Source organism: Geotrypetes seraphini, chromosome 8 (assembly GCF_902459505.1).
Source record: "Geotrypetes seraphini chromosome 8, aGeoSer1.1, whole genome shotgun sequence".
NCBI lineage: Eukaryota > Metazoa > Chordata > Amphibia > Gymnophiona > Dermophiidae > Geotrypetes > Geotrypetes seraphini.
Genome location: NC_047091.1, coordinates 11,721,703 through 11,744,235, shown reverse-complemented (window position 1 = coordinate 11,744,235; position 22,533 = coordinate 11,721,703). Strand labels below are relative to the sequence as shown.

At 41.8% G+C, this 22,533-nt stretch overlaps 1 protein-coding gene across 16 annotated transcripts in view; it reads left to right on the top strand.

The window, feature by feature from the left end:
* Nucleotides 1-11,248: 11,248 nt before the first annotated feature.
* Nucleotides 11,249-22,533, top strand: part of PUM1 (pumilio RNA binding family member 1) — a 235,689-nt gene continuing 224,404 nt past the window's right edge. For 11 of the 16 annotated variants that reach the window (XM_033955218.1, XM_033955226.1, XM_033955225.1 and 8 more), the window contains exon 1: nucleotides 11,249-11,381. The gene's annotated coding sequence lies outside the window, so the exon portion shown is untranslated. Of the gene's footprint in view, nucleotides 11,382-14,732; nucleotides 14,883-22,533 lie in introns of all 16 variants that reach the window. The other 5 variants (XM_033955219.1, XM_033955212.1, XM_033955217.1 and 2 more) reach the window with 4 other exon arrangements.

The window sequence follows — 22,533 nt, the reverse complement described above, 5'->3', positions numbered from 1 at the left end:
TGAGTACAGGACTCCAGTCTTATTCTTACTTTGCTTTAAATTTTATATTAATTGTATTCTATTATAACCAATAGCCTTAATTTTAACTTACTCCCCCCCCCACTTTTACTAAGCTGCAAAATAAATTACTACCGTGGCCCGGAGTGCTAAATGCTCCGATGCTGCTCCAACGTAGAGAATGACACGGGAACCATTTATCATGGTAAACCGTGGTCACCACAGTAAATCTGCAGTAATGGGGACATTTGCAACTGGTTTACTGCAGAGATGAGGACATGACCTTTCACCGCCCCGCGGGAATGGGGACAAGACCTTTCACCGCCTCGTGGAAGCGGTGAAAAGTTTTGCTCCTGTGGTAAAAAATATTGCGCCCGTGTCAGACTCGGCATCTCCTCCCCAGCTCCTCTTGCGTCTATTTTACCTTCAGGAGCCAGCCATGCCATGATGAAGACAGAAGGAACCCAAAACCAAAACCTGAGACCAATGTGATTTGAAGAATAAAATTACCAGACAACAAAAGGTAGAAAAAAAATAAATTTATTTTATATTTTGTGATTAGAATAGTTCAGATTTGAAATATGTAACATAGTAGATGACGGCAGATAAAGACCCGAATGGTCCATCCAGTCTGCCCAATCTGATTCAATTTAAATTTTTTTTCTTCTTAGCTATTTCTGGGCAAGAATCCAAAGCTTTACCCGGTACTGTGCTTGGGTTCCAACTGCCGAAATCTCTGTTAAGACTTACTCCAGCCCATCTAAACCCTCCCAGCCATTGAAGCCCTCCCCTGCCCATCCTCCACCAAACGGCCATACAGACACAGACCGTGCAAGTCTGCCCAGTAACTGGCCTAGTTCAATATTTAATATTATTTTCTGATTCTAAATCTTCTGTGTTCATCCCACGCTTCTTTGAACTCAGTCACAGTTTTACTCTCCACCACCTCTCTCGGGAGCGCATTCCAGGCATCCACTACCCTCTCCGTAAAGTAGAATTTCCTAACATTGCCCCTGAATCTACCACCCCTCAACCTCAAATTATGTCCTCTGGTTTTACCATTTTCCTTTCTCTGGAAAAGATTTTGTTCTACGTTAATACCCTTCAAGTATTTGAATGTCTGAATCATATCTCCCCTGTCTCTCCTTTCCTCTAGGGTATACATATTCAGGGCTTCCAGTCTCTCCTCATGCGTCTTCTGGCACAAGCCTCCTATCATTTTCGTCGCCCTCCTCTGGACCGCCTCAAGTCTTCTAACATATTTCGCCAGATACGGTCTCCAAAACTGAACACAATACTCCAAGTGGGGACTCACCAGTGACCTGTATCCTGCTAGAGCTGGTATTAGACATAACTGGGGACCGCAAAGCCCAGGCTTTGCTTCTTTAGCTTCTAGCTGGCTTAGGGCTCTCTCTCTGACCAGGGGGCAATTGCCATAGTTGCACTCCCATAACACTATTCCTGCCATGTGTGACTGAAGTATTCTGTTAGCTTGATTTTTTAATGTAGCATTCTGTAGTAATTTGGTTTGTTCAGGGATATTTGTGTAAGGGAGGGGAGACAGGGGTTTTGTTGATCCTTGCTCTGTATTATTTGTGTTTATAACATGATAATTGTACAGAATAGTCTCTTTTTATACTTTAACAAAATAAGTTCAGTATAAAATCATAACTATTTGAGGCTTGTGCGGGTGGGATGACAGATTGCAGTGCGGGGATGTGAACTGAGCTCGTGGGGATGGGGACGAGCTCACAGGGACGGGGTGGGAATGGTGATAAATTTTTTTCCCTCGTGTCATTCTCTACTCCAACGCTCATAGAATTCCTTTGAGCGTTGAAGCATTTAATACCTCAGGCTGCGGTAGAAACCTCTACCATAGCTTAGTAAAAGAAGGCCTTCATTTTAATTTTTTTAGCTGTCTATAATTAGATTGTTGATTTTGTTGATAATTGTAAACTATTAACTATTTGTTTGTTTGTCTAATAATTACAGAGCTCCCAAGTTACCCAGTTCCAGAAGCAACTTGGATTATGGATTTCTGCCAACCTCATCCTGATACATTGATTTCAATGGTAGAATTAGGGACTACAAATACCACACTGCTTTGAGATGTATGTTTAAAACCAGGGCTGGCCCAAAAAGTCTCTCTCCTGGAACTAGGCAATTTTGCTACTGACATCTTTGCTGTGGCATCTTGATCTCTTCTGCTGGCAGAGGATGAGGTCTTCACTGGCCTGGCAGAGGATGAGGTCTTCACTGGATCTAGAAATCTTCACTGCAGCCACAACCTTGCAGCATTCCTCTACAAGCAAACAGACCTATGCATATGGTCAGACAGATGGATGGGGCTCACCAATTCATCCTATCACTTCTGTAAAATGTGCCCTTTAAACTACAGACAAAACCAAACCATTTTAAGTATTTGTTCATGCAGCACCTAATTAAGGTCGAATCTATTGCCAGAGAATATGATCGAGGTGACTATTGTACAAGGTTTTGGAGGCAAAGCCCCCCCCAAAAAAAATTATTAGCCAAGAGATTGGAGAAAGCCAATGCTCATCCCTAATATGCTATGAAAAACTGGATCTGCTTTTTTAGCATCAGGTAGCTGTGGTTTGAACTAATCACTATAACTAATGAAGTGAATTTGAATAATAAACAATATTAATCAATCATTAAAAATGATTTTGAGAGTGCTCAGTGTGATATCTTATTCATAACCAACAGGTTGATGGAATAAAGATGTATAATCATTGCATCATCGCACTCACCTCCCTACCAGCCCTACATATCTTGCAAAAAATAAACTGTTCTAACAAGTTTATGATAAACGATGTATAAAGATGAGTACTTAGCTGAATTCACAAGATGTTAATAAGTCCACCGCTCATGAATGAGATTGCTCAAACAGAGACATCTTTGAAGGCTGATCGTTGATGAAAACTAGTGAGTGCAATGGATTGTTCCAAGTTGTTACTTCATATTGATACCGCTGGTTAGGAAATAGTGTCAAAATAAAGTGAGTCTCCACTACAACCACAAAAATGAAAAATAAATATGTGACTAAAATGTCTTAATCTAAAAATTGAAATGAAATGTCCAATAACTCCTCATTTCCTCAACACCGATCGTGTTTCGCTACGAATAGCGTCATCAGGAGGAAAAAACTAAACGTAAAAGAAAACATAGTAATGAATATATTATAGTTGTCAAATGTCTTAAAAGTATTTAGAAAATAAATTTAGAAAAAAACTAATGATAAATTACCTTCGGGCTTCCAAAGAGAGAACACAACGTCTGGGATTCTTCAGTCAGTGAGCCGAACCTACGTTTGACGTTCAAACGTGACGCCTTAAAAAGGCCGTCAAAAGATCACGTGATGTATATCATATTAATGAAAACTACGGACTAATTATTACCTAATGGTCCATTCTATTTCTCTGTTGAGACCATTTGGAACTACTGTGTTCCAAGTATAAATCAGCCGTTGTTCATGATATAAGAGAATATGAGAGATATCACCCTGCCTATTAAATTTAAATTGCCTGATTACACTAAATTTGAGTTCATTTAAAGAATGGCCAACAGAGAGCCAATGTTCTGTTAATGGAGCTTCTAGTTTGTTAGTTCTGATACTGCTCAAATGTTCCGCTATTCTTAATTTAATAGGTCTTTTAGTTTGACCTATATAAACTTTATTACATGGACAAAAAATCCCATATATCACCTGGGAGGTGTTACAATCCGAATGACCCCTCAAATAATAGATTTTGTTAGTATTGGGTATCTTGATTTGATTGATTGTCAAAGAGTGGCTACAATATTTGCAACTCCCACAGCTTGTATGACCAATTGGTCCAATCAGATCTTGTTGAATAGGATTTGTGTTGAAAAATTCACTTAAATTCTTACTTCTTTTGTGTGCAAACATCGGCATCTCTGAAAACACTGAATGGAAGCTAAGTATATTCCAATGTTTATATATGATTTTTTGTATATGATTTGTTTTACTAGAGAATGGTAATACACAGGTTATTCTTGAATTACCTTGATCAGACTTGTTACTTGGTAGCAAAAGCCAATCACGATTGGCATTCTTGGCCCTTTTATGTGCAACTTTAATGCATTGTTCCGGATACCCTCTATCACGAAATCGTTGACTCATTGCTCTTGCCTGATGATGATATTCAATAGGTGAGGAACATAACCGTTTTAATCTGAGGAATTGGCTGTTTGGTATACTATTTTTAAGTTTTTTAGAATGAAAACTCCTGTAGTGAAGAATAGAATTTCTATCGGTGTTTTTTCTGTAGATAGTCGAATGGAACTGACCAGCTGTGAGAGATATTTGAATGTCTAGAAAATTAATTTTAGATTTGTCCATATTAGCAGTAAACTTGATGTTGCAGTCACATTCATTAAGCTGGTTCACAAATAATTCCACTTCCTCCATGGTACCTTTCCAAATAAAAATAATATCATCAATAAATCTCTTCCAAAATAAAATCTTGGAAAAGAATGTTGAATTATATATATATTTGTCCTCAAATTGGGCCATGAATAAACATGCTACAGCTGGAGCTACTGTTGCTCCCATAGCAACACCTTTACGTTGTATGAAGTATTGATCCTCATATGTAAAATAATTATTATTGATCACTAATCGAGCCATGAACATTAATAGATTGAGTTTGTTCCCTACTTGTGGTGATTGTGACAGGTAGTATTCAATAATCTGTAGGGCTGCTTGTTGTGGTATACTAGTATATAGAGAGGTTATATCCAGTGTGACCAATATCAAATCCTCTGTATCCTCCGTATCCACTATGTTGATGGAAGAAAAATCCAAATTTTGAATTTGCACTAATAAGTCCATAGAATCTCTAATATAAGATCGAATGGATAACATAAATGGCTGTAAATAAAAATCAATGTATTGTGATAAAGGTTCTAATAAAGAACCACAACAGGATACTATGGGTCTCCCCGGTGGATTATGAAATGATTTGTGTATTTTAGGGAGAAACTTTATCATCGGAACAGAAGGATTCTTACAGTATAGATATTTAAATTCTTTAGATGATATAATGCCGTCGGTATTAGCTTGACATAAAGTAGTGTATATAATTTGTTGAAGATCTTTAGTTATATCATTCTCCACCCGTTGATAAACTGTAGGATCTGAGAGTTGACGTCTAGCTTCTATATGATATGCTTCCGTGTCCATAACTACAACTCCTCCCCCTTTGTCAGCACGTAAAATTTTTATAGACCTATCTTGAGTCAGTGTTTTTAGAGCAGTTCTTTGTGCTTGTGTCAAATTATGATGTTGTTTATAATTATTTGACTCCATTGTAGCCATATCTCTCAATACCAGTTTTTCAAAAGCACCAATCATATTGTCTACGGGACCCGGTGGCACCCATGTTGAGGGAACGTGATGGGAGTCAGTAAAGGAAGGTTCATCTTGAGATGGTATATTAGTTTGGCCAAAAAATAATTTCAATTTCAATGATCTGAAAAATTTGTGTAACCAAGCTAGAGTGTCATAAGAATCATAATAGGTAAATGGAACAAATGACAAACCCATCTGTAACAGTGAAATTTCTGAAGAAGTTAACATTCTTGATGAAATGTTAAATACCAATGTTAACGATTCTTGTTCAGTTTGCGTGGTTTGAGTTTGTTCTGAATGCCCGGATCTGTTTGTTTTTCTGTTGAAGTTGTTAAACGTAAAAAAGAATCAGGAATAAGTGGTATCGAATCTGGTTTTGAACCAGCTGTTTTCATTCCATCATTAGATGATTCACTAGAGGAATTAATGAATGTAATATGTTTCCTATTAGGACGATTACGTCTTGATTTTCTGTTTTTGTCCATCCATGGATATATGTATCCTTTGGTATAGTCTAATTCATCCCTTTTAAACTTAGCTATTTTTTGTTTACGGATATCCGTTTGATATAATTCCATAGCTTTGAAATGTTCCTGATAGTGAGTTTCAAAATCATCTGAATTTTCCACTTTTTTGATGTTTTCCAATTTTTCAAGTAATTCTAATTCTAAATCTTTAATGATGGTGTCAAGATTATCAATTGTTAGCAACATTAAATCTAAGCCGCATTGGGTAAGCAACGCGTTCCATTTTTCCACATATTGTGGATTATTGAGGAATCTGGGTTCCTTATATAATCTTAGTCCCCTTGGGATTCTTTGAGTGTGACAATATTCTAATAATGTTGCTGAATGCATTTGTTCTCTAATTAATGTTTTATGTAATTTGACTGTGTTAGTCCAATCATCAGTATTATTTTCATGTGCTCCTATTAGAAGACGTGTGCCACTCATTAATTGGGTGATTCTCTCATTAGATAATCCTGACTTAGTGTCCCATCCTATGGAGGCCATTATTCTCCTTAATTAAATTGAAAATCAAAATCTAAATAAATTGGAGAAAAAATCTATAAACTTAATTCACAATTTAAGCAATATAACTAATGAAGTGAATTTGAATAATAAACAATATTAATCAATCATTAAAAATGATTTTGAGAGTGCTCAGTGTGATATCTTATTCATAACCAACAGATTGATGGAATAAAGATGTATAATCATTGCATCATCGCACTCACCTCCCTACCAGCCCTACATATCTTGCAAAAAATAAACTGTTCTAACAAGTTTATGATAAACGATGTATAAAGATGAGTACTTAGCTGAATTCACAAGATGTTAATAAGTCCACCGCTCATGAATGAGATTGCTCAAACAGAGACATCTTTGAAGGCTGATCGTTGATGAAAACTAGTGAGTGCAATGGATTGTTCCAAGTTGTTACTTCATATTGATACCGCTGGTTAGGAAATAGTGTCAAAATAAAGTGAGTCTCCACTACAACCACAAAAATGAAAAATAAATATGTGACTAAAATGTCTTAATCTAAAAATTGAAATGAAATGTCCAATAACTCCTCATTTCCTCAACACCGATCGTGTTTCGCTACGAATAGCGTCATCAGGAGGAAAAAACTAAACGTTCCATTTACCTATTATGATTCTTATGACACTCTAGCTTGGTTACACAAATTTTTCAGATCATTGAAATTGAAATTATTTTTTGGCCAAACTAATATACCATCTCAAGATGAACCTTCCTTTACTGACTCCCATCACGTTCCCTCAACATGGGTGCCACCGGGTCCCGTAGACAATATGATTGGTGCTTTTGAAAAACTGGTATTGAGAGATATGGCTACAATGGAGTCAAATAATTATAAACAACATCATAATTTGACACAAGCACAAAGAACTGCTCTAAAAACACTGACTCAAGATAGGTCTATAAAAATTTTACGTGCTGACAAAGGGGGAGGAGTTGTAGTTATGGACACGGAAGCATATCATATAGAAGCTAGACGTCAACTCTCAGATCCTACAGTTTATCAACGGGTGGAGAATGATATAACTAAAGATCTTCAACAAATTATATACACTACTTTATGTCAAGCTAATACCGACGGCATTATATCATCTAAAGAATTTAAATATCTATACTGTAAGAATCCTTCTGTTCCGATGATAAAGTTTCTCCCTAAAATACACAAATCATTTCATAATCCACCGGGGAGACCCATAGTATCCTGTTGTGGTTCTTTATTAGAACCTTTATCACAATACATTGATTTTTATTTACAGCCATTTATGTTATCCATTCGATCTTATATTAGAGATTCTATGGACTTATTAGTGCAAATTCAAAATTTGGATTTTTCTTCCATCAACATAGTGGATACGGAGGATACAGAGGATTTGATATTGGTCACACTGGATATAACCTCTCTATATACTAGTATACCACAACAAGCAGCCCTACAGATTATTGAATACTACCTGTCACAATCACCACAAGTAGGGAACAAACTCAATCTATTAATGTTCATGGCTCGATTAGTGATCAATAATAATTATTTTACATATGAGGATCAATACTTCATACAACGTAAAGGTGTTGCTATGGGAGCAACAGTAGCTCCAGCTGTAGCATGTTTATTCATGGCCCAATTTGAGGACAAATATATATATAATTCAACATTCTTTTCCAAGATTTTATTTTGGAAGAGATTTATTGATGATATTATTTTTATTTGGAAAGGTACCATGGAGGAAGTGGAATTATTTGTGAACCAGCTTAATGAATGTGACTGCAACATCAAGTTTACTGCTAATATGGACAAATCTAAAATTAATTTTCTAGACATTCAAATATCTCTCACAGCTGGTCAGTTCCATTCGACTATCTACAGAAAAAACACCGATAGAAATTCTATTCTTCACTACAGGAGTTTTCATTCTAAAAAACTTAAAAATAGTATACCAAACAGCCAATTCCTCAGATTAAAACGGTTATGTTCCTCACCTATTGAATATCATCATCAGGCAAGAGCAATGAGTCAACGATTTCGTGATAGAGGGTATCCGGAACAATGCATTAAAGTTGCACATAAAAGGGCCAAGAATGCCAATCGTGATTGGCTTTTGCTACCAAGTAACAAGTCTGATCAAGGTAATTCAAGAATAACCTGTGTATTACCATTCTCTAGTAAAACAAATCATATACAAAAAATCATATATAAACATTGGAATATACTTAGCTTCCATTCAGTGTTTTCAGAGATGCCGATGTTTGCACACAAAAGAAGTAAGAATTTAAGTGAATTTTTCAACACAAATCCTATTCAACAAGATCTGATTGGACCAATTGGTCATACAAGCTGTGGGAGTTGCAAATATTGTAGCCACTCTTTGACAATCAATCAAATCAAGATACCCAATACTAACAAAATCTATTATTTGAGGGGTCATTCGGATTGTAACACCTCCCAGGTGATATATGGGATTTTTTGTCCATGTAATAAAGTTTATATAGGTCAAACTAAAAGACCTATTAAATTAAGAATAGCGGAACATTTGAGCAGTATCAGAACTAACAAACTAGAAGCTCCATTAACAGAACATTGGCTCTCTGTTGGCCATTCTTTAAATGAACTCAAATTTAGTGTAATCAGGCAATTTAAATTTAATAGGCAGGGTGATATCTCTCATATTCTCTTATATCATGAACAACGGCTGATTTATACTTGGAACACAGTAGTTCCAAATGGTCTCAACAGAGAAATAGAATGGACCATTAGGTAATAATTAGTCCGTAGTTTTCATTAATATGATATACATCACGTGATCTTTTGACGGCCTTTTTAAGGCGTCACGTTTGAACGTCAAACGTAGGTTCGGCTCACTGACTGAAGAATCCCAGACGTTGTGTTCTCTCTTTGGAAGCCCGAAGGTAATTTATCATTAGTTTTTTTCTAAATTTATTTTCTAAATACTTTTAAGACATTTGACAACTATAATATATTCATTACTATGTTTTCTTTTACGTTTAGTTTTTTCCTCCTGATGACGCTATTCGTAGCGAAACACGATCGGTGTTGAGGAAATGAGGAGTTATTGGACATTTCATTTCAATTTTTAGATTAAGACATTTTAGTCACATATTTATTTTTCATTTTTGTGGTTGTAGTGGAGACTCACTTTATTTTGACACTATTTCCTAACCAGCGGTATCAATATGAAGTAACAACTTGGAACAATCCATTGCACTCACTAGTTTTCATCAACGATCAGCCTTCAAAGATGTCTCTGTTTGAGCAATCTCATTCATGAGCGGTGGACTTATTAACATCTTGTGAATTCAGCTAAGTACTCATCTTTATACATCGTTTATCATAAACTTGTTAGAACAGTTTATTTTTTGCAAGATATGTAGGGCTGGTAGGGAGGTGAGTGCGATGATGCAATGATTATACATCTTTATTCCATCAACCTGTTGGTTATGAATAAGATATCACACTGAGCACTCTCAAAATCATTTTTAATGATTGATTAATATTGTTTATTATTCAAATTCACATCATTAGTTATATTGCTTAAATTGTGAATTAAGTTTATAGATTTTTTCTCCAATTTATTTAGATTTTGAACTAATCACTGTCAAATAAAGGAGGCTGGGCAAAAAGGACCTTAGTTAGATTTGGAATGACTTTATTAGAGTACATTTGAGGAACTGGTGCAAATTCTACCCATGGAGCCCCCAAATGTGACTGCTGCATCTTTCTTAGTTTGGGGCACTTTATTTGCTTGGATTCAACTCAACCTTTTCAATAAGAATTCATAAGTTCAAATACACTAGAATTTCTCAATCTAATCTTATATCTAAGCTAAGGGGGTGGGGTGTTACTGTAAACTGTGTGCAATTCTGGAGGCCGCATTATCGCAAGGATGTGCTGAGACTGGAGTCGGTGCAAAGAATGGCCACCCGGATGGTCTCGGGACTCAAGGATCTACCATACGAAAAACGGCTTCACAAATTACAGCTATACTCGCTCGAGGAGCGCAGAGAGAGGGGGGACATGATCGAGACGTTCAAGTATCTTACGGGCCGCATCGAGGCGGAGGAAGATATCTTCTTTTTCAAGGGTCCCACGACAACAAGAGGGCATCCGTTGAAAATCAGGGGCGGGAAACTACGAGGTGACACCAGGAAATTCTTTTTCACTGAAAGAGTGGCTGATCGCTGGAATAGTCTTCCACTACAGGTGATTGAGGCCAGCAGCGTGCCTGATTTTAAGGCCAAATGGGATCGGCACATGGGATCTATTCACAGGGCAAAGGTAGGGGAGGGACATTAAAGTGGGCAGACTAGATGGGCCGTGGGCCCTTATCTGCCGTCTATTTCTATGTTTCTATGTAAACTTGCCCAAGATACTATGGGATTTGAACTCTAGTTCTAACCCCAGGGCTATTCCTCCAATGCACAACCGAGTTGAGAAAACTTGTTAAAAAAAACAACAACAAAAGACACGAGTTTCCTTTCCTGTTGCCATCTTCAAGGAGCGGCCTCCTAGCAACCAGAGGCCTTAGCCCAAAACAGAGCTTGCTTTACCTGCTCTTCATCTCTGGCAAGCCCAGCCACTTTTTGGGGGCCTGGTCTCCGTGCCAAAAGCCAAGTTGCACGCTTAAGCTTTGCAATGCTACAAGAGACACCGATGCATCGCCTACGTTACCAAAAAATCTGAACGATTCTGGTCATAATATCTAGAGCGCACGCACGTCTATACAGCGCTTCTAAGTTCACAGCCCGGGGTTGGCATAGCAACGCAGCCCTGCTCTAGGGCTCCAGTCGAGCGCCGGCTCCAGTCGCAGCCGGAGCTGGCCCATGATGCAGTGCGGCGCCCAGTTCCCAGCGCGCCGCCATGTTGTCGGAGTGAAAGCAGGGAGGCGGACGGTGCCGGCGCTGGAATCCGACTTCATCCGAGCGCTCCGCCGGTGAGTAGCGGCGCCGGGCGGGTTCGGGGCGCTCCTCGGGGCTGCCCTCGCTCCGGCCGTGCCGTCATTTCGCGGCGGCGGCGGCCCGGCGGCGGCGGGGAGACGGGGCAGGCCCGGGGGAGCTCGGTGGACGGGCCGGCCGCGGCGGCTTTCTCTTTCTAGCGCTTCTAAGCCCGTGTTTTGGAGCCCGGGCAGGCCGCTATTGTTAGGGGGCAGCAGCGTGGGGGAGGGGCTGGCTTTAGTGGAGCCAGTTCGTGGTTCTGGTTTTAGAAAACGATCTCCCCCCTCCTCCCTTTCCAGTGGCCGAGCCCGACCTGTATCTTGATGTGTATTTATTTTACTGTTTGTCTATTTGTGAGGATTTTTGCATCTGCATCTGCAACGTCGCGCACACGTTATCTGCACGTATTTATATTTCCTGTTGTGCCATCCCAAGCTCTCCCCTCCCCCCCCCCCCCCCCCACCCCCACCAGTCAAATCTTCTTTGTGTTTGGACCTTGATAATCTACCTACGCTTTTGCGTGGAAGAATCTGTTCTGGGCCAGTTTAAGCCCTTCCGTGTATGTCTTCCCCCCCCCCTCCTTTTTGACAGTGGTTGTATATGGGAAAGGGGGGGGGATGGGGGAAACCCCCCACTATTCAGTGGCAAATTATTTCCAAACCGTGCAATTTAGATATGATGCATGCCTTTTGTACTTCTTTAAGGGTTGATGTTGCAGATAGCCTTATGTATATTTCGGTAAAGTTTTCAAAGCTGGTGATGCTGACAATGCCTTCTGGGCTCTATATAACAAACGCACGCCTGCTTTGTTGTTGATGGCACTTTGTAACTTTTAGGAAGTACGATTTATTCAGTCTTTAGGTACAGAATCTTCTTTCTAAAAACAAAACAAGACAAAAAAATGCCATGAATAAACTCTTAAGTGATTTCAGCATTTTGAGTTATGAGACCTCTTCCTGCTGCATGTTCCCTGAAGGCTTTTGTCCCTGCTAGTCTCAGGCTGGTTGGAAATAACAGCCTTTTACTGTTATAAGTTTGAACAAATACATAACTCCTTGTCATTCAGGACCAGACCCAATGTTTATATTGGGGTGTCTCGTTTTCTTTTGAAAGTTAAAAATAATAATAGTAAAAAAAAAAAAAGTTGCACTGTTCTCGAGGGCCTCTTGTGTTTCGAGGGTGCATTTCCATTTTGTGCTTAGGCCCATGAATTCCCTAAGATTGTATGGAGTTTCTGTAGAGAGAAAAAAGGTGCGAGCACTGAGCACATTTGCTGTAGCGAGCTGATACTGTAAACATATTTATTTTACTCAGAAAGCAACACTTTTTGTCTTAACTGACTTGTAGAAAATATTTGAAACTGAGCTTTGAAAAATTTGAACCTTTTTTTCCTTGAGAAAAAACATCTGGTATCTCTTATATTTTTGTAAATTACTTATATATGTTGAATTGTACTTGCTGTACACCGCCTTGGGTGACTCTTTTCATAAAGGCAGTTAATAAATCCAAATAAATATGACTAAATTGGTTTCCTCTTGAACCAGCTATAGAGAGAGAACTGAACAGATATGGATGACTTAAATGATAGATTAAGATGGGATTTTAGGCTAGTTTAATCTAGATTTTATTTTTAATATGCCTTATACTGTAGCTTTTATTAACATGTACTGTTTATTTTTTTATTACATATGTCTGTACTGTAAACCGCACAGAATGGTAGGATAGATATTTGTAAATAAATGATGAATAAGACTTGTAAGCAGTTTGAAAACCTAAATACTGTTTATTCAGTCGCTCTTAGCTGGTGTAGGTATTTTCAGTAGCCATGTTTGTTATTGTTATGTACTGGAAGTAGTTACATACTGAAAACCTTTTTTCATACCGTATTAACTTGTACTTTATCCTAAAACATTATTATATTTTATTTGCAACTTGAGTCATTCAAATTAGGGATCTGGGAATATTTCTGCCAGACAGATATTACTTTAGGTGAATCACAATATTTTAAATTATATGTCCTAAAAATATCAATCAAAAGCCTTGTATACCCCGGCAGGAACAAATAGGTGCTTTTTGTCTTTTTTAGACCTGTCATCATTCTGAATTGTGCTACTTTTGGAATTTATATATGCATTTCCTGGCTTCATTATAATACCCATATGCAGTTTTGCTCCCCTGATGGTGTGATCTAGAATTGAGTGGCAGAAGTGATTTTAACATGTTCAATTGTAACTTCAGTCCCAATCTGGGATCAAGAAGTTGAAAACACTTTCCCATTTTATCACTTTGCTCGATTTAGTTGACCTCAAACACTTCTATGGTTTAACCCCATAGTGGGGAAATAAGCGTAAATAAATTTAAAAACAAAGGGGTCCTTTTACTAAGGTGCGGTAGCTGATTTAGCGCGCACTAAATACCAGCACGTCCCTTATATCCTATGGACGTGTTAGCGTTTAGCGCACACTAAATCGGCTACTGCACCTTGGTAAAAGACTCAGAAAGCTTTTTATTGTGGAAACCTGTCCTTATTACACCCTTGCTTTTAAAAGAAAGTGGAGAGTGTCTTACAGGAATTAGAAAAGTGTCATGTTGGAAGCTGGAAAACCTCCCGTCTTTTTTTATGTTCAAATCTTTTTTTATTGCGAATGCAAAAGTAAAAAGAATAAATAAAGAGCAACATCCAACAATATAGTTTTTGAGCAGTAGAAAACCCATTCCCCAACCCATCCACCTGAATCCCCCAGTGCAACCTCCCCCCACCCCCCCGGATCCCCCTCCAGAGAATATACAAAAGATGACCAGGAGGTCTCACATATTCCATAGGCCTGTACTCTTGTGGCCCATGGGCTACAGCAGAAAGGATCCTCCCTCCCATACTTCCTTCACAAAACTTTTTCTAGTGTAATGTGTCTAAATAGTCCTGAATGTTAAGGTTATGCATCTGAACCTGCAAGTTGCTTGCAGAATGCTTTCAATCATATTTGAGCTCCGCCTCCTTCCCAGGCAGCTGCTCCTGCTCCCTCTTTTTTCTGCAAGCAAGTTGCTCAGAAGTGTTTCTGCTCTGTGGTTTTCTTTTTGGGTATTTTTTTCTTAGTGTTCAGTTGGAGGCTGGGTGCTCAGAAGTTCCCACTTGTTGGGACCTCTGCCTGGGAGAAGACGCAGACGTACATTGCAGAAGTCTGAAGCTAGCAGGATCAGCCCTTTGGAAAACCTACCTACCAAGCTAGCCTGTTTTTGCATTAAAAAAAATTTTTTTTTGAAGCTCAGGGGCTTTCCCCTGCGTAGCTGCTCACATCCTTGATTTATTGGTAGATTGAGCACAGGCTATTTAGCTCTGTTCCCTTTTGCAGTGTGAGGTGTTCTGGGAGATGAGGCTCAATCTGACATCTGTCCAAAAGGCAGCCCGAAGACCAAGTTCGTCCAGCGAACCTATGAGGTTGAGGAGTTCTCCATTTGTCTCAGCTGCATTTCTAAGCTGAAGCAGGCAGGCAAATTGCACAGTGAGTAAGGCTTTTATAGTTAATGTGAAAAATCGTGAGGGGAGTAGGTGTTCTCTAAATGTGAAATTTGAAGGTTTCTGTAGCCAGAGCTAAGGTCCTCCCCACCTCTAAAATTCCTTTTCCAGTATTTATTGTGCTTCCCACGGGCTGTATTTGGCCTTGCGGCCATCTTGGATTTTAAACAATCTCTCTTTTTTTTTCTAAAGATGACATCTGCCTCAAAACCTCTCACATTTACTTAAAATCAATAGGGATAGACCCCCCTCAGGGCTTCCTACCCGTATATCATGTCAGGTTTGCGCTGGATGTCCGGCAGAAGAGCTTTCATATTTCATGTGCTGTGGAGTGCCTGTGGGAGGGATGGGATCCATAAACTCGGCCTCCCCTTGAGTCCTCCAGGGCTGGGGATATGCAGGAGGCATGATCCCAAGGGAAGAGATCCTTTCTAGAGCCCTCCAAAGGTGTATTGGCTAAGCACATTCATGTGGTTGCTGTGGAGCCCAAGAGGATCTGCAAGGAGTCCTTGAGATCCCTGATACAAGGCTGCACCACGGATTTTGTGAGCCTGATGTGGAATGTCTATTTGACCCGCCGAGGGTCCTTAGCGTTTGCGTTAAGCGTGACGGAGGTGGTGGCATGCGCCCTGACCAGATGAGGACACAGAGCTGGACCATGATGTTCAGTCTATTAATTGGGAGGATGGAAAGTCTGATTCTATGCCATTATTGTCCGAAGATGCAGATTCTCTGGCAGAGTTTGGTTCTCTACATGAGAACAGCAGTCAAGAAGTGCTAGTGGCCCTGGACCTGGGGAAGACCCCACGGTGTGCTTAGCTGTTCAAAGCCTCTGCGCTTTCAGGCATTATATCTACCATACTGTGAGAACTGAAGTTGGGAAGTTCCTCCAGCCCCCTTGTTGCAGTGTTTAATTATGAGCAGCTCTGACCACGTTCTTTCCCTCATATCTGGACATTACAAAGCTGCTAATGGACAACTGGGAATCACCAGAGGGGTCTCTATGAGTGGCTAAAGCTATGTGCAAGCTTTACCCTAAGGCTCCAAATTTCTAGCAGCTGTTTGTTCAGTGGATTAGCTGGTGGCGCAGGTCACCAAATGACCCTCGCTTGGTGAAGAAGGGGTGATGTTAAAGGATACTTGGGACCATAAAGTGTATGTGGTCCTTGAGACAATTTGAAGCTTTGGTCCTAGGGATTAAGGCAGCAGCTGCGGCTTCCTTTGTGACACATGCTTGCCACACTGTGAAGTCCTAATCTCGGAGGAGGATGAAGACCCTATCTGGATGAATTATCTAGCAGACACTATGTATAACATTGGTCATGAGCAAGATGTCAGCCTATATTATCTGCATCCGGCGGATGCTCTGGATCAGATAGTGGGCAGGAATTTCAGCCTCTAAAGCCACACTGAACAGGCTGCCATTTCAGGGGCAGATGCTGTTTGGCAAGGATGACCTGATGGCCAGTATTAATGGATCGTCACCAGTGTTCCCTCTAAGCGGGCGGGTGTTGTGAGCAAACTTTTTTCACTGTGAGCTAAAAATATCGGGCGCCAGCAAGTTATGAGCCAAATAAATATGTTGCTTTCTACCACAGAACTTCCTTACGTTTGTATGGAATCTATCCCCTTTCAACTTTAGAGAGTGCCCTCTCGTTCTCCCTGCCTTAGCTACTAAGTCTATTCCCTTCAGTACCTTGAATGTTTCTATCATGTCCCCTCTCAATCTCCTCTGCTCAAGGGAGAAGAGGCCCAGTTTCTCTAATCTTTCGCTGTACGGCAACTCCTCCAGCCCCTTAACCATTTTAGTTGCTCTTCTCTGGATCCTTTCGAGTAGTACCGTGTCCTTCTTAAAGTACCAGTGCTGGACGCAGTACTCCAGGTGAGGGCGTACCATGGCCCGGTACAGCAGCATGATAACCTTCTCTGTCTCTTCAGTCCAGCATCTGCCCCTTCCATTCACTGTCTGTCTTTCCCTGCCATCTCTCCTCCTGCCCCCCCCCACCCCCCAATTTGGTCTAGCATCCATCATCTTCCTTCTGTTCCCCTCATGGTCTGGCATCTCTATCCTTCCCTCCCCCCTGTGGTTTTTAGCATATCTCTCTTCTCATTTCCTCCACTCAGATCTGATCATTCTCTGCTCTCTCTTCCCTTTTCTTCTCTGGTCTTCCTTCTCTATTTTCTGCCTCCATCTAAATTAAATTCTTTCTTACTATTTAGTCCCGTTTCCCTCTTTTCACTGTGTCTACACACAGCTTGTCACCCCTTTCCCTCACCCCTCCATTATCTTACTATTTTCTTCCCCCTTTATTTATCTCCTCCTTCCATCCAGTATGTGTTCTTTCCCCACTTCCATTCAGCATCTGCTCTCCCTTCTCAACTGACATCCATCTGCCTTCTGCTCTCTCTCCCTTCTTCTCACTTCCATCATCTGTCCCCTTCTCTCTCTCTCTCATCTCCTCCATTCCATCATCTGCCCCTTCTCTCTCTCTCTCTCTCCCCCCCCCCCAACTTCCATCATCTGCCCCCCTTCCCCTCACCTTTGTGGGTCACTTTCTTTCCCCTGAGGGTGGCTCATGTCACAGGGGAAGCTTTGGCCGAGCAGAACCGCTTGATTGACAGTGGAACTTACTTGATTGATGTCGATGCTGGGGCCCGTTGCCGTTTGAAGGAAAAAAAAAAAAGGTGGAAAAAAGGAACCTGTAAAGGCGAGAGGAAGGGAAACCTCCAGGACAGCTGCTTTTTGCCCTCCTTCAGCGGCCCAAGAGTTCAGACCAGCAGCGGCAGCTCTGTATGCTTTTAACTTCGGCACAGAGCTGCCCCTAATCAATAGTTTAGCGCGGTTTCATGAGGCAGCCTCGGGGCCTTTGATAGCCGGCCCGCTTCGATGATGCGATGTGGGCCGGCCTAGCAAAGGCCCCGAGGCTGCCTTATGAAACCGCGCTAAACTATTGATTAGGGGCAGCTCTGTGCCGAAGTTAAAAGCATACACAGCTGCCGCTGCTGGTCTGGAGGTGCGGAGACAAGGCAGGAGGCAAACGCGGTGGAAGGCAGGAGTCCCGGCGAAGGCAGGAGTCCCGGCGAAGGCAGGAGTCCCGGCACAGCGACTGCAACAGGAAGTTGCAAGTCAGCTGACGCCGGCCTTTCGTTGTGGCGGGGACCGAATCCTTCGCGGACCGGCAAGATTTTGTTTGCGGACCGGCGGTTGAAGAACTGTGCTCTACACTGTGTGCGCTGTGACGAGAAACTTGTGCGCTGCGAGGTAATATTTTGTGCGCCAGCGCACCCCAGCGGGAACACCCTAAGGCAGTATTCTTTGCTAATTTTTAGGTGAGGGCTGATGGAGAGCCGACAAATATCTTCCTACTTGGGGCCATGACACCAATAATGTTTCACGACATTCATTCCTACCAGAACCCTTGGCCTTGGTTACACATGCCGAACACAGATAAATCCTATGCAATACAGGACCACAAACTAAAAGTCCTAATATACACAGACGAAACCCTAAGATGCCAGACTCTGCATGCAGTACACCACCAGAGAAATGCATTTCTTCTTGAAAAGCGCAAAATATACACTTCCCCCTCCCCATTCGCGGTTTTGGTAATCGCGATTTCACATATTTGCGATTTTTTGGGGAGGAGGAAAAAAGAAAAAAAAAACATCGTTAAGTCTTCCTCCCGGCATCCCGGCCTTACCTGGTGGTCTAGCGGGCTTTCGGGGCAGGAGCGATCTTCCTACGCTCCTGCCTCGTGCAGATCGCCATTAGGAAATAGCTGTAGGGAGTTCCCGTCGTAGTCTTGAGAGACTACGGGAACTCACAGCAGTCATTTCCTAATGGCAATCTGCACGGGGCAGGAGCATAGGAAGATCCCTCCTACCCCGAAAGCCTGCTAGACAACCAGGTAAGGCCAGGAAGGCAGGAGGGAGGCGGGAATGGGTCAGAGCTGGATTTTCGCGGTTTTTCGCCATTCGCGGTCCGGCTCTGCCCCTATCCCCCGCGAATCCAGAGGGAGAAGTGTAGACAGCAGGTTCAACATGGATAAGTGTAAATTGATTCAAGGTTTATTAATTATTTGATGAATCGCTATATCTTTATACAAAGCGATGTACATAGTAATAAAATACAATTGAGTTAAAATACATACAGTATATATAAACAATAGAAATCCAACATGACCAACAACAATTGGGAGGGAAGGAGGGTTAAAGTTACATCTATTGTCAGTAAAAAAAAATCTCATACACGAATACAGGATGTCTGGGACGGTACTTGGAGAGACCTCCCAGGAAAGAGACTTGGGAGTTTTGATCGACAAGTCGATGAAGCCGTTCGCGCAATGTGCGGCGGCGGCGAAAAGAGTTAACAGAATGCTAGGAATGATTAAGAAGGGGATCACAAACAGATCGGAAAAGGTTATCATGCCGCTGTACCGGGCCTGTGGTGCACCCTCACCTGGAGTACTGCGTCTAGCACTGGTCGCCGTGCATGAAGGAGGACATGGTACTACTCGAAAGTGTCCAGAGAAGAGCGACTAAAATGGTTAAGGGGCTGGAGGAGTTGCCGTACAGTGAGAGATTGGAGAAACTGGGCCTCTTCTCCCTTGAAAAGAGGAGACTGAGAGGGGACATGATCAAAACATTCAAAATACTAAAGGGAATAGACTTAGTAGATAAAGACAGGTTGTTCACCCTCTCCAAGGTAGGAAGAACGAGAGGGCACTCTCTAAAGTTAAAAGTGGATAGATTCCGTACAAACGTAAGGAAGTTCTTCTTAACCCAAAGAGTGGTGGAAAACTGGAACACTCTTCCAGAGGCTGTTATAGAGGAAAACACCCTCCAGGGATTCAAGACGAAGTTAGACAAGTTCCTGCTGAACCAGAACGTACGCAGGTAGGGCTAGTCTCAGTTAGGGCGCTAGTCTTTGACCAGAGGGCTGCCGCGTGAGTGGACTGCTGTGCACGATGGACCACTGGTCTGACCCAGCAGCGGCAATTCTTATGTTCTTATGGAAGACTACCCAGGCAATTTTCATCAACTACACCTCCTGGATGTGAGGAGGGTCTTGCTGTTCTACTTGCAAGTCATGAATGAGTTTCGTCATTCTGACCACTTGTTCTGTTTGAGGGACCTTGCAAAGGTGCCATGGCTTTGAAAGCCCTAGTGGCTCGATAGATTAGGGAGGCGGTCACAACAGCGTACTTGTTGCTGATGCCTTTCTCCTGGATTGGATGGGTCAGTTTATCTATGCATTCTCTCTAGTTCCACTCATGTTGAGGACTCTTCAAACTCATAAGAGAGGTGGCCACCTTGATTCTCATTGCTCCTCGGTGGCCCAGGTAACATTGGTTCTCCCTTCTACTTCAGCTCCAGGGAACCAATACCTCTTCCAGTTTTTCCTACTCTGCTTACTCAGCATCAGGAATCACTTCTACATCCCAATCTGCAATCATTACATCTGACAGCTTGGTTTCTCTCGGACTGAATCCATCTGACTTGCATCTTTCTCGACATTCTTGATGCCTCCAGGAAACCAGCCACCCAACAATGTTATTAACAAAGTGGACTAGGTTTTCATCCTGGTGTCTTCTTCATCACGATCCAACTTCCTTATTGGTGGATTTGGTGTTGGATTGTCTTCTTCATCTGTCTGACTCTGGACTCACGTCTACACCTGTCAGTCTGTCTCAGTGCTGTTACAACCTTTCATGTACCAATTGAGGGAAAGCCTCTCGCTGCTCATCCTTTGGTCTCCAGATTCATGAAAGGGCTTTTTAATGTTAAACCATCTCTCAAGCCTGCCTCCACCTGTCGTCTGGGACCTTAATTGGTTCTTTCCAGTTTGATGAAGCCACCATTTGAACCAGTGGCCACAGCTCATCTCATTTCTCACCTGGAAAGTGGTCTTCCTTATTGCTCTCACCTCTGCCAGGAGGGTCAATAAGTTACAAACCTTGGTGGCAGATCCACCCTTCACATCATGATAAAGTGGTTCTATGCATGCATCCTAAGTTTCTACTGAAAGTTGTCATGGAGTTTCATCTCAATCAGTCAGTTCTCATGCTGGAGAAACCGCTTTGCACACTCTACTCTAAGCATGCTTTGGCCTATTACATCGACCGGACAAAGCCTCATAGAACATCTCCCCAACTTTTCATCTCATTTGATCCAAACAAGTTGGGGCATCCTGTTTCCAAGAGAACGATTTCCAAATGTCTGGCTGCCTGTATCTCATTCTGTTATGCTCAGACTGGACTGGCACTGGAGGGTCGTGTCATAGCCCACAAAATTAGAGTTATGGCAGCTTCTGTTGCTTTCCTCAGATCTACTCCCATTGAGGAAATCTGTAAAGCTGCCACCTGGTCCTCAATTCATACATTCACTTCTCACTAATGTCTGGAGTCCTTCTCCAAACGGGGATGGGCACTTTGTACAATCTGTATTAGAAAATTTATTTTTCTAAAGGCCAATACTCCCACCATCCCATTCTAGTTAGCTTGGAGGTCACCCATCAGTGAGAATATGCTGCCTGCTTGTCCTGGGATAAAGCACAGTTACTTACCCTAACATGTGCTATTCAGGGACAGCAGGCAGATATTCTCACAACTCGCCCACCTCCCCGGGTTGGCTTCTTAACTGGCTTATCTTAACTGAGGGACCGTGCGCCTACGTTGGGCAGGAAGGTACTCACGCATGCGTGGGGCGGGCTATTGAGATGCACTTTTAATGTGGTCCGTACTGGGGCTCCGTTGGTGATGTCACCCATCAGTGAGAATATCTGCCTACGTTCCATAGATAACACCTGTTACGGTAACTGTGCTATTTTCAGGAAGGGCTAGAGTACAATCTCTCCATTTCTCTTAAAAATATAGATTGCATTCTTGGATTGGGAAAATACTTATGATTGCATTGTGGACATAGAAAAATCCCTGAGGAGGAGGGAGTGGAATGTAGTAGGTTAGACTTCTGGTATATCAGTTAGCACCTATAAGGGACCTTAACCTCATGCTAATGCTGCTACTACTTATCACTTATATAGCACTGAAAGGCGTACGCAGTGTTATCCATTTTGACATTTATAGATGGTCCCTGCTCGGAAGAGCTTACAATCTTACTTGGACAGACAGACATGACATATAGTGTTGGGGATGCAGAACACAAGGTGAGAGGAGTTAGTCAAAAGCACTCTCGAAGAGATGAGCTTTTAACTGGGCCTTGAACACTGCCAGAGACTGAGCCTGCCGTAGGGATTCAGGCATCTTGTTCCAAGCATATTGCGCAGCAAAGTAGAAGGAACGGAGTCTGGAGTTGAAGAGAAGGGCACAGATAAAAGTGACTTACTAGCTGAGTGGAGCTCATGGGGGGAATACAGGGGGAGGTAAGCGAAGAGAGATAGTGAGGGGCAGCTGAGTGAGTGCATTTTAGGTCAGTTAAGAGGAGCTTGAATTGTATTTGGAAACGGATGGGAAGCCACTGAAGTGACTTTAGGAGAGGGGTAACGTGAGTATAGCAGCTCTCTTGGAATATGAGTCGTGCAGCTGAATTCTGGATGGATGGGAGGGAAGCGAGATAGCTAAGTGGAAGGCCTGAGAATAGCAATTTGCAGTAGTCTAAGCGCGAGGTGATGAGGGCAT